The following is a 17,650-nucleotide window of genomic DNA, read 5'->3' as shown; positions in this document are numbered from 1 at the left end:
TGTAATCTAGAGACTACACTGATGGGAAAAATGCAAAAATAAAAAATAATTAATATAGAGTAATGAAATTTTGGGAATACACTCATGTAACTAACATATTTACTTGATTAACACTGGAAGATTGCAGGTTAATATACGGGTGAGACACGCCATTGCAAATGTGGATTGCTAATACATCCATAGTCAGTGTAACCACCAGAATGTTGAAAGTAAGCATGCAAACATGCTTGCCTTGTGTTGTACAGCTGCAAGATGTCAGTTTGTGGGATGGCATTCTATGTTTGTTGCACTTGTTTGGTCAGTACAGGGACAGTTAATGCTGTTTGTGGACGATGCTGGAGTTGTTGACTGATAATGTCCCATGTGTGTTCAATTGGAGAAGACCTGGTGACTGAGCAGGCCATGCCAACATATCAACACTCTTAGAGCATATTGGGTTACAACAGCAGTATGTGGGTGAGCATTATGCTATTGGAAAACATTCCCTGGAATGCTGTTCTGAATGGCAGAACAACAGGTCAAATCAATAGACTGACGTACAGATTTGTGGTCAGAATGCATGGGATAACTACATGAGTGCTCCTACTGTCATACAAATTTGCACCCCACACCATTACTCCAGCTGCAGGTACAATGTGTCTAGCACACAGACAGATTTGTTGCAGGCCCTCAAAATCATATCCTCCCAACCACCACACAGCCATTACCGGCACTGAAGCAGAACCAGATTTTATCAGAAAGCACAGCAGACCTCTACCCTGCCCTCCAATGAGCTCTCACTTTATGCCACAGAAGTTGTAAAAGGCAGTGGTTTTGGGGTCAGTGGAATGCATGCTATGGGGCGTCTGGCTTGGAACTGACCTAGAAATAACCAATTTTTAACAGTTCATTGTATCATTATGGTGCCTGCTGCTGCAGATGCAGTACAATGCACCAGATCCATATGCCAAACATGATGGTCTTCAATCTCGGTAGTGCCACATGGATGTCTGGAGCCTGGTCTTCTTGTGACCATACATTCTCATTTTATTACCAGCACTCATGTGCAGTGGCTACCTTCCTGCCAAGTCTTTCTGGAATATCACAGAAGGAACATTCAGCTTTTTGTAGCTTTACTAGACGATCTTGTTCAAATTCACCAAGTTGTCGATAATGGCATGCCTTAAAGACATTCTAGACTAACATCAACTCACCATGTCCAGTTTCAAAGGTAACTTACACTCACAACCATTACAATTTGTATTTAAAGCAAACCTGATTTGCATCCTCATAGTGGTACTTGTAGCAACAGTCTTATGAAACTGGTGTGAAATTTGAATCGACACTATCTTTGAGATACAGAAACATGCCTATCAACTTTTGTTATGTCACACAACTCCTCCTTGCTGTTGCAGTTTTTTTCTATCAGAGTCATAGAGAAATGTGGAAAAATGAAAGATAATGTCATTGAAATAGATATGTTACACCACCATCCAGTGGTGCAAATTTATTTTGCCTGTAAACAAATAAGAATAGAATATTGTTTGCCTATAAACAAAAGAGGAATAGTTAAACCAATATCCAGCATTCAACAAAAAGAAAAAAGTATTCTATTTCAAATGCAACCACCAAGTACTAATCACAGTCACAGTCACTATTTGTTATTATTGAGGATGGAGGCTTTGATATGATTTTTGCGATTGATTGAATAGCATAGGAGTTGATATGCTGCAACATCACCAAGTGGTGTATTACAACAAAGTGGGTACTGTGAAAATATTCTCCATCTACAAATACCATATACACTAATTTTCATAGTGATCAGCTGAATGGTATAGGAGCTGATGTGCTGCAGCACCATCTAGTAGTGAGTTACAGCAAAGCAGATAGCATCATATCCTTCTCTATGAACAAATACATACACGTTCTAACTTCATGGTGACTGGTCAAACATTGTCAAAGTCTATTGATCTCAAACAGCCATACCAACATCCATTTCTATACACAAAGATTGAGGTAATTTTTGTGTTGTAAATAGTATGGGGTCTATATTTCATATGGCAATTACATAAATTATCTTTATCCATTTACAAAATTATATTAATCTCTTCAGTAATTCAGTTTTTAACATGAATTTAAACTTTACATAAATATCCGTAAGTTTCCCAGTGTTGATCTGTGAGAACTTGTAATTATAATAGTTTTATCCTTCAGTAAAAGCTCAGAAACAGATGTTTCTATATCTTCATCTATGTAAAAACAGAATGTTCAAATACTATTAGAAGATGTTGCTAAACTAAAAGCACTTGTATATTATCTTTTATTAGTCTGTGGGGGGGGGGGGGGGGGGAGGGAGGGGAAAAAAAGGCTGGAGTGTGATAGAAGCTTGGTAAGGATGCCCCTGCCTATTGTCAATGAAGATTTATACGAGTCTACTGGATCACTAGTGCTGCACACGACATGCTGTACACTTCTTACCTATAGTGAACAAACTATTCCAGGAATAGGGAAAACAGTCATTTCCACAAGCCATAAGAAAGTTACTTGCAAATTAACAATACTAACAATAGCAAATCCTAAGATGTCCAAAATTTTTCATCTAGATGTCTTCTTCTTATTTGGATTCTAAGTTCAAGATGCAGTTAGCCTAGGTTCAGAAGTCTCCCCTTTTGTCAGTCTTGAAGCTATAGTTCAATATATTTTTAAACCAAGTTTAGGTTGTGCCAATAAATCACATCATGTTGAAATCATCCACATTATGCTTTTGTATAGCTAAAATATTTTAATTTGTACTAAGGGATAAATGAAGTAAGGAATTATGCTAAGTGGATAAACATATACAAAAAAGGCAAGTATGTGTACATAGAGACACACTTTTCTCCATGTCCAACCACTGCCATTCAGTCAAGGTTGTGGTGGCAGTTAGTGCTAGGTATCCTACAATTAGTAAGGGAGTTTGGCTGCAGTGGGTGAAAGTAGATGAGTGTGTGTGGCAAAAATCATTTTCTCACACATTTTCTTTAAGAACATCATCTGAAATAACACTATTATCAATAATTGCATTAATTATTAATAATTATAATTATTAAAAAAGTTATTAGAGTGCCGATTGTACACTGTGGACTGGAAGTACACCTGTGGACTGTTCACTCAGGGACCATGGTGGACCCTGTGCCTGGTAGGCAACAGGACACATGCTACACCCTGTGCCTAGTAGAGAACAGGACAGATGCTACACTGAGGTCACTGAAATGCTGATCATTTCTGAAGAGCACACTGATGTACATGTCCTGTGAATATGAACGTCCTATCTTTAATCATTCAAGGTGTTCTGTTTTTTGTGAACATGTGTGTGTTTTGTTAAAAATTTATTCAAGTGAGTATAAACCTTTTTTTTTTGTTTTTACTATTTACTAGTAATGACTTACTTTTATTTATGAATTTATTTTTCAGAGTTGTTGTTTCAAATAAAATGCCAAAGTGTAAGACAGTGTTTACACAACCTTATGTGAATTGATAAAGAAGAAAAGCTGCACATAGAAACAAAACAAGAGAAGAATGAGAAAGACATGCAAAAAATAAGAAAAAGGTGAAGAGAAGAACAAAAAGCAGACATTAGCAAAGAGGTGTGAATTACACTCCTGGAAATGGAAAAAAGAACACATTGACACCGGTGTGTCAGACCCACCATACTTGCTCCGGACACTGCGAGAGGGCTGTACAAGCAATGATCACACGCACGGCACAGCGGACACACCAGGAACCGCGGTGTTGGCCGTCGAATGGCGCTAACTGCGCAGCATTTGTGCACCGCTGCCGTCAGTGTCAGCCAGTTTGCCGTGGCATACAGAGCTCCATCGCAGTCTTTAACACTGGTAGCATGCCGCGACAGCGTGGACGTGAACCGTTTGTGCAGTTGACGGACTTTGAGAGAGGGCGTATTGTGGGCATGCGGGAGGCCGGGTGGACGTACCGCCGAATTGCTCAACACGTGGCGCGTGAGGTCTCCACAGTACATCGATGTTGTCGCCAGTGGTCGGCGGAAGGTGCACGTGCCCGTCGACCTGGGACCGGACCGCAGCGACGCACGGATGCACGCCAAGACCGTAGGATCCTACGCAGTGCCGTAGGGGACCGCACCGCCACTTCCCAGCAAATTAGGGACACTGTTGCTCCTGGGATATCGGCGAGGACCATTCGCAACCGTCTCCATGAAGCTGGGCTACGGTCCCACACACCGTTAGGCCGTCTTCCGCTCACGCCCCAACATCGTGCAGCCCGCCTCCAGTGGTGTCGCGACAGGCGTGAATGGAGGGACGAATGGAGACGTGTCGTCTTCAGCGATGAGAGTCGCTTCTTCCTTGGTGCCAATGATGGTCGTATGCGTGTTTGGCGCCGTGCAGGTGAGCGCCACAATCAGGACTGCATACGACCGAGGCACACAGGGCCAACACCCGGCATCATGGTGTGGGGAGCGATCTCCCACACTGGCCGTACACCACTGGTGATCGTCGAGGGGACACTGAATAGTGCACGGTACATCCAAACCGTCATCGAACCCATCGTTCTACCATTCCTAGACCAGCAAGGGAACTTGCTGTTCCAACAGGACAATGCACGTCCGCATGTATCCCGTGTCACCCAACGTGCTCTAGAAGGTGTAAGTCAACTACCCTGGCCAGCAAGATCTCCGGATCTGTCCCCCATTGAGCATGTTTGGGACTGGATGAAGCGTCGTCTCACGCGGTCTGCACGTCCAGCACGAACGCTGGTCCAACTGAGGCGCCAGGTGGAAATGGCATGGCAAGCCGTTCCACAGGACTACATCCAGCATCTCTACGATCGTCTCCATGGGAGAATAGCAGCCTGCATTGCTGCGAAAGGTGGATATACACTGTACTAGTGCCGACATTGTGCATGCTCTGTTGCCTGTGTCCATGTGCCTGTGGTTCTGTCAGTGTGATCATGTGATGTATCTGACCCCAGGAATGTGTCAATAAAGTTTCCCCTTCGTGGGACAATGTATTCACGGTGTTCTTATTTCAATTTCCAGGAGTGTATATATGTTTAATTAGAAACCCCTCCCCCCATGAACCATGGACCTTGCCGTTGGTGGGGAGGCTTGCACAAACATGTGGTTCCTGAAGAGGGGCAGCAGCCTTTTCAGTATTTGCAGGGGCAACAGTCTGGATGATTGACTGATCTGGCCTTGTAACATTAGCCAAAACGGCCTTGCTGTGCTGGTACTGCGAACGGCTGAAAGCAAGGGGAAACTACAGCCGTAATTTTTCCCGAGGACATGCAGCTTTACTGTATGATTAAATGATGATGGCATCCTCTTGGGTAAAATATTTCGGAGGTAAAATAGTCCCCCATTCGGATCTCCGGGCGGGGACTACTCAGGAGGACGTCGTTATCAGGAGAAAGAAACCTGGCATCCTACGGATCGGAGCGTGGAAAGTCAGATCCCTTAATCGGGCAGGTAGGTTAGAAAATTTAAAAAGGGAAATGGATAGGTTAAAGTTAGATATAGTGGGAATCAGTGAAGTTCGGTGGCAGGAGGAACAAGACTTTTGGTCAGGTGATTACAGGGTTATAAATACAAAATCAAATAGGGGTAATGCAGGAGTAGGTTTAATAATGAATAAAAAAATAGGAGTGCGGGTTAGCTACTACAAACAGCACAGTGAACGCATTATTGTGGCCAAGATAGACACAAAGCCCATGCCTACTACAGTAGTACAAGTTTATATGCCAACTAGCTCTGCAGATGATGAAGAAATTGATGAAATGTATGACGAGATAAAAGAAATTATTCAGGTAGTGAAGGGAGACAAAAATTTAATAGTCATGGGTGACTGGAATTCGTCAGTAGGAAAAGGGAGAGAAGGAAACATAGTAGGTGAATATGGATTGGGGGGAAGAAATGAAAGAGGAAGCCGCCTTGTAGAATTTTGCACAGAGCATAACTTAATCATAGCTAACACTTGGTTCAAGAATCATGAAAGAAGGTTAATAAACCTGGAAGAATCTGGAGATACTAAAAGGTATCAAATAGATTATATAATGGTAAGACAGAGATTTAGGAACCAGGTTTTAAATTGTAAGACATTTCCAGGGGCAGATGTGGATTCTGACCACAATCTATTGGTTATGAACTGCAGACTGAAACTGAAGAAACGGCAAAAAGGTGGGAATTTAAGGAGATGGGACCTGGATAAACTGAAAGAACCAGAGGTTGTACAGAGTTTCAGGGAGAGCATAAGGGAACAATTGACAGGAATGGGGGAAAGAAATACAGTAGAAGAAGAATGGGTAGCTCTGAGGGATGAAGTAGTGAAGGCAGCAGAGGATCAAGTAGGTAAAAAGACGAGGGCTAATAGAGATCCTTGGGTAACAGAAGAAATACTGAATTTAATTGATGAAAGGAGAAAATATAAAAATGCAGTAAATGAAGTAGGCAAAAAGGAATACAAACGTCTCAAAAATGAGATCGACAGGAAGTGCAAAATGGCTAAGCAGGGATGGCTAGAGGACAAATGTAAGGATGTAGAGGCTTGTCTCACTAGGGGTAAGATAGATACTGCCTACAGGAAAATTAAAGAAACCTTTGGAGAGAAGAGAACCACTTGTATGAATATCAAGAGCTCAGATGGCAACCCAGTTCTAAGCAAAGAAGGGAAGGCAGAAAGGTGAAAGGAGTATATAGAGGGTTTATACAAGGGCGATGTACTTGAGGACAATATTATGGAAATGGAAGAGGATGTAGATGAAGATGAAATGGGAGATAAGATACTGCGTGAAGAGTTTGACAGAGCACTGAAAGACCTGAGTCGAAACAAGGCCCCGGGAGTAGACAACATTCCATTAGAACTACTGATGGTCTTGGGAGAGCCAGTCATGACAAAACTCTTCCATCTGGTGAGCAAGATGTATGAGACAGGCGAAATACCTACAGACTTCAAGAAGAATATAATAATTCCAATCCCAGAGAAAGCAGGTGTTGACAGATGTGAAAATTACCAAACTATCAGTTTAATAAGTCACAGCTGTAAAATACTAAAGCAGAATTCTTTACAGACGAATGGAAAAACTGGTAGAAGCGGACCTTGGGGAAGATCAGTTTGGATTCCGTAGAAATGTTGGAACACGTGAGGCAATACTAACCTTATGACTTATCTTAGAAGAAAGATTAAGGAAAGGCAAACCTACGTTTCTAGCATTTGTAGACTTTTGACAACATTAACTGGAATACTCTCTTTCAAATTCTGAAGGTGGCAGGGGTGAAGTACAGGGAGCGAAAGGCTATTTACAATTTGTACAGAAACTAGATGGCAGTTATAAGAGTCGAGGGGCATGAAAGGGAAGCAGTGGTTAGGAAAGGAGTGAGACAGGGTTGTAGCCTCTCCCCGATGTTATTCAATCTGTATATTGAGCAAGCAGCAAAGGAAACAAAAGAAAAATTCGGAGTAGGTATTAAAATTCATGGAGAAGAAGTAAAACTTTGAGGTTTGCCGATGACATTGTAATTCTGTCAGAGACAGCAAAGGACTTGGAAGAGCAGTTGAACGGAATGGACAGTGTCTTGAAAGGAGGATATAAGATGAACATCAACAAAAGCAAAACGAGGATAATGGAATGTAGTCAAATTAAATCGGGTGATGCTGAGGGGATTAGATTAGGAAATGAGACACTTAAAGTAATAAAGGAGTTTTGCTATTTGGGGAGCAAAATAACTGATGATGGTCGAAGTAGAGAGGATATAAAATGTAGACTGGCAATGGCAAGGAAATCGTTTCTGAAGAAGAGAAATTTGTTAACATCAAGTATAGATTTAAGTGTCAGGAAGTCGTTTCTGAAAGTATTTGTATGGAGTGTAGCCATGTATGGAAGTGAAACATGGACAATAAATAGTTTGGACAAGAAGAGAATAGAAGCTTTCGAAATGTGGTGCTACAGAAGAATGCTGAAGATAAGGTGGGTGGATCATGTAACTAATGAGGAGGTATTGAATAGGATTGGGGAGAAGAGAAGTTTGTGGCACAACTTGACTCGAAGAAGGGATCGGTTGGTAGGACATGTTTTGAGGCATCAAGGGATCACAAATTTAGCATTGGAGGGCAGCGTGGAGGGTAAAAATCGTAGAGGGAGTCCAAGAGATGAATACACTAAGCAGATTCAGAAGGATGTAGGTTGCAGTAGGTACTGGGAGATGAAGAAGCTTGCACAGGATAGAGTAGCATGGAGAACTGCATCAAACCAGTCTCAGGACTGAAGACCACAACAACAACAACAATTAGAAACCATGCATCAACTGACATCAAATTCAAACATAATGAAGAAAGAATGAGCATTCTATGTGAACAAAATTGGCATTGTTAACAAGACCATCCAAAAGAAGATTCCAGGGCAAAGAAAATTTACATGTTGATTGATATCACGACTGATGAAAATGAAACTGTAAATTTCCCTACTGAATTTTTAAATTTGTTGTATGTTTCAGGAATGCCATTACACAGCCTCAAATTGAAGGTTGGTTCACCACTCATTTTACTGTGGAATATGAATTTGCTGAAAATATGTAATGGTACAACACTCTTAATCAGACAACTGCAGAATAATATCACTGAAATCAGTACATTGACTGGCAAAGAAAAATGGCAGACAGTATTTATACTGGGAATACCTTTAATATCAACTGGATTGCCCTTCAGTTTAAGATGATTGCAGTTTCTATTAAAGGTGGCTTACAACATAATGATCAACGAAACACAGGGCTGGACAGCCAGATACTAACGTGTTAGTGTATGGGAATCATGCTTTTCACATGGCCAGTTGCATGTTGCTTTTTCATGAATTGGATCACATCAAAATTTGCTCATTTGTAGTCCAGGCAATAAAATTACAAGTATAGTGTACAAGCAAGTGCTGTGAAAAAATCAAAATATAAATATGTATACTCAATGAAATATTAAATTTCTTATTACATTAAGTAAATTTTGATTTTGACCTGTTTTATTTAACTGATAATATTTTATTGTATTGTTGGTAATTAAATTAGTACACAGTATACACAGCATATGCTTAGTGGAATAAACATCTCTATATATCTGATAGGGAAAATGGTTCTCATGGCAATAACCGCGTAATATATTCTAACCCAAGTAGTGCCAGGTATTGCAGTTAGTGATACATACTTCATCAAAACAATGGTCCTTGCCATCAGCCATCTTCTTTTAGGCAAATTGGTCAATGAAAATTACAAATCTATGTTCAACAACAATATAAAATGATAGATTGCTAATCAACACAAAGAGGTGAAAATTACAAATCCATGTTCAACAACAATATAAAATAATAGATTGCTAGTCAACACAAAGAGGCTGCATTGATTATTATTCATACACACATAGCTACAGTGTGCAGCCACTCAGGCCTGACTGCCAATTGTGCCTGCATCTGACATGAGCACCAATCTGGAATAGGTGGTGGAGGTAAGGAGGAGGCATGGGGTGCAGAGGGGTATGTAGAAGGGTAAGGATGAGTGAAGGTGTTGTGCTGCTGTGGTAGCAAACAGTGACATGTTTGGGACAAGGTAGGACAACTAGGTGCAGAGATGGAAGCCTGGGCTAGTGGAGTGGTAGTGGGAGAGAGGCAGAAGAGACATACAGGAGAGGAAAAGGCTAGCAGGTTCATTGGTGGAATAGAAGATGTTTATAGAACTGGAGTAGGAACACGGAAGGAGGTGGAGGACAAGGTCTAACATAGGTTGAGGCCAGGTGGCTTCCGAGAATGAAGGATATGTTCTAGGACAAATTCACACCTGTGCAATTCCAAAAAGCTGGTATTGATAGGAAGTATTACATGTACATCTACAGCTACATCTACAGCTACATACATTCTCCACAAGCCATATACAGTGGGTGGCAGAGGATAGCCTGCACCACTGTTACTTATTTCTTTTCCTGTTGTGTTTGCAAACAGATTGAGGCAAAAATGACTATCTATATTCATTTGTACAAGCTCTAATTTCTCTTATCTTATCTCTGTGGCCACTATGCTAAGTGTATGTTAGTACTTTAATAGCTGTTAAATCCTTCTGCAGTGAAGCTTCAAATACCAGTTCTCTAAATTTTCTCAAAAGTGTTCCTCAAAAATAATGTCACCTTCCCTCTAGATGTTCCCATTTGAGTTTTTGAAGCATCTCCATAATACTTGCATGCTGTTTGAACCTACAGGTAACAAACCTAGCAGCCTGCCTCTTCAATGTCTCCCTTCAATCAAAGCTGGTATGGGTGCCAAACACTTAAGCAGTACTCAAGAATGGGTTGTGCTAGTGCCCTATATGTGGTCTCCTTTACAGGTGTACCACACTTCCCTAAAATTATCCCAGCAAATCAGTGTTGACCACTCCACTGTCCTACAACAATCCTTCATTGCTCATTCAATTTCATATTGCTTCACAATGTCATGCCTAGATATTTAATCGGTATGTCTGTGTCAAGTAGCACACTACTAATGCTGTATTTGAACATTATGAGTTTGTTTTTCCTAATCATATGCATTTTTCTACATTTAGAGCTAGCTGTCATCCATCACACTGACTAGAAATTTTGTGTAAATCAGTTTGTATCCTTTAACACTCACTCAATGACAACACCATCCTGTACATCACAGCATCATCTGCAAACAGCTGCAGATTGCTTCTCACCCTGTCTGCCAGATTATTTATGTATATAGAAAATAACAGTCATCCAATCAAATTTCCCTGGGTCACCCATGATTCAGATGGTGCAGGCTGCTAAACTGTCGTTGAAGTTAAGCACATCATGTTAGGCAGCATGTGCAGCAACTGTATGGACCAACTGCCTCTTGACCATAGTCTGACAGAGGCCATTCATCCAGACTGATAGCTTGTTAGTTGTTATGTCCACATAGAAAGCAGCACAGTGGTTGCAGCCAAGATTGTAGATTACACAGCTGCATCCTCAGGTAGCCCTGCCTTTGATAGGGTAGAAGATGCCTGCGACAGAACTGGAGTAGGTGGTAGAGAAAGGATTTATGGGGCACCTGTTGATCTAGGTTTGTTGCAGAGATGCAAACCATGAGGCAAGGGGTTGGGATCAGGGTTGGAGTAGGGATGGACAAGGATAATGTGTAGGTTAGTTTGTTTTCATAGGTTGCCTTGCCTTTGGTGGGATGGGAGATGCCCATGACAGGACTGGAGTACTTGGTAGTGGGATGATGTATGGGACACATATTGCATCTAGGGCTGTTGCTGGGATATGAGCCATGAGGCAAGGAGTTGGGATCAGAGGTGGAGTGGGGATGGACAAGGATACTGTGCAGGTTTGGTGGGTGATGGAATACCACATAGTCCTCATTTCAGCACATGATGAGATGTAGTAACAATTGTGGCAGGGAATGTGATCAGTTTCCCCAGTCCTGTGTGGTACTGAGTCACAAGAGGTATGCTTTTTTGTGGATGGACAGTGGGAAAGTGGAAATGGTAGGTTACTGGAACACCAAGGCTAGGGAGATTTGTTTATGAATTAGGCTGGAGGTCACCCTTAACATCACCTGACTTAATTCAACTACATTCCATAATCCTCGTTTTGCTTTTGTTGATGTTCATCTTATATCCTCCCTTCAAGACACTATCCATTCCATTCAACTGCCCTTCCAAGTCTGTTGCTGTCTCTGACAGAATTACAATGTCATCGGCGAACCTCAAGGTTTTTATTTCTTCTCCATGGATTTTAATACCTACTCTGAATTTTTCTTTTGTTTCCTTCACTGCTTGCTCAATATACAGATTGAATAACATTGGGGAGAGGCTACAACCCTGTCTCACTCCCTTCCCAACCACTGCTTCCCTTTCATGCCCCTCAACTCTTATAACTGCCATCTGGTTTCCGTACAAATTGCAAATAGCCTTTCGCTCCCTATATTTTACCCCTCCCACCTTCAGAATCTGAAAGAGAGTATTCCAGTCAACATTGCCAAAAGCTTTCTCAAAGTCTACAAATGCTAGAAATGTAGGTTTGCCTTTCCTTAATCTAGCTTCTAAGATAAGCCGTAGGGACAGTATTGTCTCACGTGTTCCTATATTTCTACGGAATCCAACCTGATCTTCCCCAAGGTCAGCTTCTACTAGATTTTCCATTTGTCTGTAAAGAATTTGCATTAGTATTTTGCAGGCGTGACTTATTAAACTGATAGTTTGGTAATTTTGACATCTGTCAACACCTGCTTTCTTTGGGATTGTAATTATTATATTCTTGTTGAAGTCTGAGGGTATTTCGCCTGTCTCATACATCTTGCTCACCAGATGGTAGAGTTTTGTCAGGACTGGCTCTCCCAAGGCCGTCAGTAGTTCTAATGGAATGTTGTCTACTCCCGGGGCCTTGTTTCGACTCAGGTCTTTCAGTGCTCTGTCAAACTCTTAACGCAGTATCTTGTCTCCCATTTCATCTACATCCTCTTCCATTTCCATAATATTGTCCTCAAGTACATCACCCTTGTATAGACCCTCTATATACTCCTTCCACCTTTCTGCTTTCCCTTCTTTGCTTAGAACTGGGTTTCCATCTGAGCTCTTGATATTCATACAAGTGGTTCTCTTTTCTCCAAAGGTCTCATTTTAATTTTCCTGTAGGCAGTATCTATCTTACCCCTAGTGAGATAAGCCTCTACATCCTTACATTTATCCTCTAGCCATCCCTGCTTAGCCATTTTGCACTTCCTGTCGATCTCATTTTTGAGACGTTTGTATTCCTTTTTACCTGCTTCATTTACTGCATTTTTATATTTTCTCCTTTCATCAATTAAATTCAACATTTCTTCTGTTACCCAAGGATTTCTACTAGCCCTCATCTTTTTACCTACTTGATCCTCTGCTGCCTTCACTACTTCCTCCCTCAAAGCTACCCATTCTTCTTCCATTGTATTTCTTTCCCCCATTCCTGCCGTTTGTTCCCTTATGCTCTCCCTGAAACTCTGTACAATCTCTGGTTCTTTCAGGGCATGGTGAGATAAGGTTTGAGATTATGAAAGTCTGTGAAGTTAACAAGGGGTGATTTGGGGGGGCAGTGGGGCTGGATCATGTCTGGATGGAGGAGTGAACTGAGCCAGGAAGGGTTCAATATTGCTTTGGATTGTGTCTGACCGGTAGAGTTGTTGGCAAAATAGTGTTCTCACTATAGGAACCAAGAAAATAAGAGAAGGTCTTTAGCAAGTCCAGCATGACTGAGTTTCAGGGTGGGGCAAAAGGCAAGATCTCTCGAAAATGATGGTACTTCTGGTATGGGACAGAGGCTATTGAAGGACAGATTCATTACAGGGTTTCATGTCTGTTTCAGTCCTGCATTCTGTATAGTCATGGGAGGGAGTTTCTGAGTGTGTGGTAAATGTCAGCTATGAGGGCAGGAGGGAGAAGTTGAGTGGAGGCTATGTCGAGGTGTTGGACAGTGGTAACCCAAGGTGGAATTAGGAGGTTAACAGCTTGAGAGTTTTTTGGTGTGTATTGTGCATGCTGCTCAAGTTCCTGGATGGCAAATGTTCCAGTCTAGGGGATGGGATATAGGAACTTGGGACTGCAGAACAGGAGCATTTTATGGATGCAGAGGCAGTATTGCAAAGATTTTTGGGCCTGATTTATATGGTTTTGCAGGACTGTCTTGGTGAGGGCTATGGACAGACAGAATTTGAACATGGAGAGGTCATTGTGGCAGGTAGGGTTGCCTGCGTGACTCAGTTCACTCCTCCAGCCCACAGTGATCCATCCCAACTGCCCCCAAATCTTCCTTTGTTAATTTTCCATAATTTCCTAACCTCATACGGTGCCTCACCATCACCATACAAACCTCTAAACATCCACAGAAAAAACTGCACTCCACCAACTAAAATATTATCTGCCTTACTAACATACCTGCCAACAACGGCTCCACCGCTGTGGTTATGAACTGCAGGGATTACCTGGTGGAGGGCCTCTGTCAGTTGCCAGATACACCCAGCTACCAAGCCTGCCACAGTGACCCCATTCTGCAAACACAGCAGGATTGCCAGTCCCTCCTCAGATCCTTAGGTCCATCCCCAAACCTTTCCCCTTGGTCTGTCTCTTCCTCAACTTCCACTACTTACCTCACTCCTGTTTTCTCCATGCTTGCTAAAGTCCATAAACCCAACCACCTAGGATGCCCCATTGTGGCCAGTTACAGTTCCCTCTATGAGAGAACATCTGCTCTTATGGACCAACACCTTCAGCCTACTACCTGTAACCTACACTCCTATACAAAAGACACCAATCAGTTCCTCCACTGATTCTCCACAGTTCCTGTTGCTTTACCACCTGGCCTCCTGCTTATCACAGTCAGTGCCACCTACCTTAGCACTAACATCCCCATTAAACATGGCCTTGCCAATCCTGAACACTACCTCTCCCAACACTCAACTGATTCCAAATCTACAACCTGCTTCTTGGTCACCTTCAGTGGCTATATCCTCATGCACAATTCTCCTTTGAAGGCAGCACCTACAGTGAATTACAAGATACAGCAATGGGCATCTGCATGGCACCATACTGTGATGACCTGTTCATGGATCATCTGGAGGAATCCTTCCTAACCACCCAGAATCTCAAACCTCTCACCTGGTTCAGATACACTTATGAAATATTAGTGATCTGGACTGAGGGTGAGAACACCCTATTCCTCCAGGACCTCAACACATTTACCCCCATTCACTTCACCTGATCCTCCTCAACTCCACAAGCCTTCTTCCTTGATGTTGGCCTTCACCTCAGGGATAGCTGCATCTCTACCACCACCCCATCAAATCTACCAGTCACAAACAATACCTCTACTTTGGCAGCTGCCAGCTATTCCATATCAAGAATTCCCTTCTGTACAGCCTAGCCACCCATGGCTGATGCATTTGTAGTGACAAGCAGTCCCTCTCCAAATACGAGTAAGGTCTTCCTGAAATCTTGACAGATCTTGCAACTCTGTCCAGATAAAGATCTCCTAGACCTTGTATCTCCAGTCACCAACCATTTCCACATTCCCACTGTCCAGCCACAAAAGAGCATTTCTTCATGACTCAGTAACACCCAGAACTGAAGCAACTAAATCACATTCCCTGCCAGGGTCTTGGCTACCTCTCATCATGTGCTGAAATTAAGAATATCCTACCCACTATGCTCCCCACCCCTCCTACAGTGGTATTCCAACACCCACCAAACCTACTCAGCATCCTTGTCCACCCCTACTCCACCGCTCATCCCACCCCATTGGTTCATGACTTGTATCCTGGCAAAAGCCCTAGATGCAAAGATGCAATACACTAGCACCAACTCCAGTCCTGACATGGGCATCTCCTATCACATCAAAAGCAGGGCTAGCTGTGAAAGCAGCCACGTGATTTACAAATTAACCTACATATTATCCTCATCCATCCTAATTCCATCTCTGATCCCAACCCCTTGCCTCACGGCTTGTAGCGTTACGACAGCCTTAGTTGCAAAACAGGTCCCATACATCCTCCTACTATCGCCTACTCCAGTCCTCTCACAGGTATCTTCTATCCCATTAAAGGCAGGACAACATGTGAAAGCAGCCATTTGATTTAGAATCTAAGGTGCAACCACTGTGCTGCTTTCTGTGTGGGCATGACAATTGACAAGCTGTCTGTCTGCATGAATGACTGCCACCAAACTGTGGGTAAGAGACAGCTGGACCACCTAGTAACTAAACCTGCTGCCCAACATGTGGTGCTTCATGTGAATGACTGCTTAGTAACCTGCATCATCTGGATCCTTCCTATCTATATCATCTTTTCTAGGTTTGCAGCTCTGCAGTCCTATCCTGTCCCCGCCGCATCCTTGATCACTCCCACAGAAAAAACATCATCTTCTCCCACCCCTATCCTGCTCTCCCATCCCTTCTGCACCCCATGCTTCCTCTTTAATCCTACCATCCACCCCAGATTACTGCTCAGGTCAAATGCAGGCCCTGCCTGCAATCAGGCCAGAGCAGCTGTAGACAGTAGCATGTGTGTGTGTGTGTGTGTGTGTGTGTGTGTGTGTGTGTGTGTGTGTGTATGTGTGACTATCATACTTACATAAGTGTTTTCTGCCCCTGAAGAAGGATTTTTTTGCTTGAAAGCTAAAAAATTAGCAGTCTTTAATTGTCTGTCTGCGACCCACTGTCTCCTCTATGTGGTGAGTATGAATTTATCCTTCTCATATAGCTGTTCCATCCAGATCTTTTCAGTGTTCAAATTCATGTTCAGAGATATATACCTATGCAAGTCTATGTCCAGAAGAAAAAGTGGCCAAATAATTAGAAGGCAAATACACTGAGATGACAAAGAGTCATGGATAGTCATAAGCACATACACAGATCGTGGTAGTATACCTATACAAGGTAGAAAAGGCAGTGCATTGGTGGAGCTGCCATTTGTACTCAGGCAATTCATGTCCAATGTGATTATGGCTGCATGATGGGAATTAACAGTCTTTGAATGTGGAATGGTAGTTGGAGCTAGACACATGGGACATTCCATTTTGGAAACTATTAGGGAATTCAGTGTTCTGAGATTCACAGTGTCAAAAGTGTGCAGAGAATATCGAATTTCAGGCATTACCTTTCACCATGGACAATGGAGAGGCCAATGGCCTTCACTTAACAACCAACAGCAATAGCATTTGCATAGAGTTGTCAGTGCTAACAGACAAGCAAAAATGCATGAAATGACCACAGAAATCAATGTGGGACATCCGATAAACATATATGTTAGAACTGTTTGGCAAATTTAGCATTGATGGGCTATGGCAGCAGCCTTTCCTAACAGCATGACATCACCTGTAGTGCTTTTACTGGGCTTGTTACCATATCAGTTGGACCCTAGAGGACTCAGAAACTGTAGGCTTGTCAGATAAGTCCAGTTTCAGTTGGAAAGGGCTGATGGCAGGATTTAAGTATGGCACAGTCCACATGAAGCCATGGATCCAAGTTCTCAACAAGGCACTGTAATGGTGTGGACTGGAATGGGTCCTCTGGTCCGATTGAACTGATCATTGACTGGAAGTGATTATGTTTGGCTACTTGGAGACCATTTAAAGCCATTCATGGATTTCATGTTCCAAAACAATGGTGGAATTTTATAGATGGCATTGTGCCATGTCACTGGGCCACAACGGTTCGTGACTGGTTCGAAGAACAGTCTGGCCAATTTAAGCAAATGATGTGGCCACCCAGATCACTCAACATGAATCCCATCAAACATTCATGGGACATAATCGAGAGGTTAGTTTGTGCACAAAATCCTGCACAGGCAATGCTCTTGCAATTATTGATGGCAGGGGTGAAGTACAGGGAGCGAAAGGCTATTTACAATTTGTACAGAAACTAGATGGCAGTTATAAGAGTCGAGGGGCATGAAAGGGAAGCAGTGGTTAGGAAAGGAGTGAGACAGGGTTGTAGCCTCTCCCCGATGTTATTCAATCTGTATATTGAGCAAGCAGTAAAGGAAACAAAAGAAAAATTCGGAGTAGGTATTAAAATTCATGGAGAAGAAGTAAAACTTTGAGGTTTGCCGATGACATTGTAATTCTGTCAGAGACAGCAAAGGACTTGGAAGAGCAGCTGAACGGAATGGACAGTGCTAGAAA

This window comes from Schistocerca americana, chromosome 4, assembly GCF_021461395.2.
Source record: "Schistocerca americana isolate TAMUIC-IGC-003095 chromosome 4, iqSchAmer2.1, whole genome shotgun sequence".
Lineage (NCBI taxonomy): Eukaryota > Metazoa > Arthropoda > Insecta > Orthoptera > Acrididae > Schistocerca > Schistocerca americana.
Note: the sequence above shows the minus strand (reverse complement) of the source record.